This window comes from Acomys minous (assembly GCF_964271855.1).
Source record: "Acomys minous genome assembly, chromosome: 7".
Lineage (NCBI taxonomy): Eukaryota > Metazoa > Chordata > Mammalia > Rodentia > Muridae > Acomys > Acomys minous.
The window spans coordinates 16,138,558-16,141,150 of NC_140488.1; the positions used below are offsets into that span (position 1 = coordinate 16,138,558).

Below are 2,593 nucleotides of genomic sequence, written 5' to 3' on the forward strand. Positions count from 1 at the left end.
ATGCACACAAAAGCTTTTCTCTTGAATGTTCATTATATCCCAAAGAGGAAAGAATCCAAATATCCATCAACTGATGACTAAACAAAATGTGATCCACCCATAAAATGGTTCAGTTATGAAAATAATAATGTAGTGGTACATGCTACAAGATGGATAAGCATTGAAACAAGGATGCTAAATGACAAAAGCTCAATACATAAGGATATGTATGTGTGTGTGTGTGTGTGTGTGTGTGTGTGTGTGTATGTGTGTGTGTGTGTGTGTGTGTGTGTGTGTGTGTGTGTGTGTGTGTGTGATTTCATCTATAAGAAATTCCTGGAATAGAAAGTCCATAGGGAGAGAAGGTATATTAGTGAGTGTGAAGAACTAAGTAGAAGACTGTGGGTATGGTGTTTCTTGGGAGTATGGGAAAATATTCATTTTTTAAAATTTGGGTCTTTATTTTAATCTCCTCCTTTAAGATGCTACATAGTTGAGTAGAACTGGATCAGTCTTTTACGACATGAAATTAATTCACAGTCAAGACTCTTCAGCAGCAGCGGATAGATTTGCTCAGGAGCTCTCCCTGCGACCTCTGTGCCTCTTGCCCTCTGCAGCCTGACTCATTCATCCTGAGAAGGCCAGCCAGTCAGCGCTGGCCTGTGCTCTGAAGGATGAGAAGTAGGGAGAATGGAGAAAGAACAGTCCAGAAGGCCAGGTGATCCAGAGCTGACTGCCTCAGGGCAGCTGTTACTGACCTACAACAAAACACTTCCTGGCAGCTGTCTCCTGACTCAGACCCTCCCCATCCCTCCGACCTCTAGGCACAGAGACACAGTGCTCACATGGCAGCAGCCCCTCACTGGTGGCCTGTAGCACATGTGACATGCAGGCTGCAGCACTGCCTGTACTCTGGTGACAGTAGGAACACATGAGATGAACTACATTAAATAAGTTAAATATTTATTACACATCTCTGATTAACATCTCAGTTTCACTACACGAACCAACAGTAATTTAGCTTGGTCCCTATAAGAGAACAGAGCACAGACTTGGATTTCCAAGTGTTGGGTCAGTCAATCTACTCGTGTCTCTCTCTCTCTCATGACCTACAGGTATAAAAGATGTGGCCACTGTGCAATGCATTCCAGCTTCGGTACCTCTGTAGGCCTGAGGAGTGATGCTTAGACAGAACAGCAGGCTTGAGAAGCTGCCTGGGTGAGAGAAGACAGCACACCCCACCTTCAGCACTCCCGCTCCCACAGGCCAGCCCCAACATGTGAGGAAGAGCTTCTCGATTTAAGAGAGGTGATCTAGCAACATGTGTCAAGACCCACCCAAGTCTAAGGTGACAGCTACAATATGCCAATGTGGCTGATCACAGCGTCTTCAGCAACAGACCATTCTTTCCCCATCTGTTTACTATACGTTTAACTTTCTAAAAGATCATTATATTATGCTATATTTGTGTGTGCATTTGTGTGTGCGTGGGGAGGGGTATTTAAAGGCCAGACCTGTGAGATGTCATCATACATTAATTTCTTTTTACGCATGGTTATGATAAATTTAAATCTCACGATGTGGTAGGTCCATCAATCCAATCTGCCATCCCTCGCATGCGGCCTCTACAAGGCTACCTTCGCTCTAATGACCCCAACGATAAAGAACAAAACCACGAGAGCCAGCAGTCCGGCCCTGAGACTTTCCTCCTTCCCTGGGGCAGTCAGACCCACCATGGGGCTGTTGCTCTGCAGTGTCTTCCTCATCGGATGCCCATCTTCTTCCTTGAGCTGCCTGCTCTCTTCCTGCAGCCTCTGCACCTCCCCCTGCAACCGCTTGCATTCTTCCAGCACTTTCTTCACTTCGGTGTCATCAAGAGACGACGTCAGGGACTTAGTGGCTGCCGGTGCTTCTGTCTTGGATGCACTTGTGGGTGTAATTTTATTTATTTCTACATCATGTGGTTTAGCATTTACTGCTGGCAGTTCAAACACACATCTAAGTTTTGAGTCCATAAGGTCTTCCGGTTTTGCCTCCTTCCATACGGCCTCCATATCAGAAGTGTCAGACGGAGCAAACATAGATTAAACCATAAACTTGTGTTTACTTTTCTCATTGGAATAATAATCGAAAGGCTGTAACATCACGGACACATTGAGAGAGGCCCCGGCATCAATGACCCCACTGTTGGGCCACACGCAGTATCTGCGTGGTGCTATGGTCTTCACTTTAAAACACGCATTTCGGTCTGTTGGGTTGCCAAGCTTTAGGTTGGTGGTAAAGACATCAGTGATGGGACCTCGGAACTTGAGCTCGTGCTGTGGCTCGAGGCTCGAGGCTCAAGACCTGCTCCACCTTCGCCATGGTCCTCCCTGTCGTCGGGGGCGGAGGCGCGGACTGGGGGTGGCGGCCTGGTTGCTGGGGCGCAGGGGCGGAGCAGGAAAATATTCTTAAGTTTATGTACTTGTGATCATTGTATAACACTATGAATAGGCTAATAAATTATTCATATATTTTTCAAGATAAAATTGTGAAATTTAAGTGTTGTAAACTATCTCCAAACAGTAAAATAAAATATGTGTTTCCTTGGGAACAATACTATACCTTTAAGAAA

The 2,593-nt window shown here is 45.6% G+C and overlaps 1 pseudogene across 1 annotated transcript; it reads right to left on the reverse strand.

The window, feature by feature from the left end:
- Positions 1-450: 450 nt before the first annotated feature.
- On the reverse strand, positions 451-2,343 carry LOC311601546 (vesicle-associated membrane protein-associated protein B-like; annotated as a pseudogene). Its single transcript has one exon. The product of its transcript is annotated as a vesicle-associated membrane protein-associated protein B-like (transcript).
- Between the last annotated feature and the right edge of the window lie 250 nt (positions 2,344-2,593).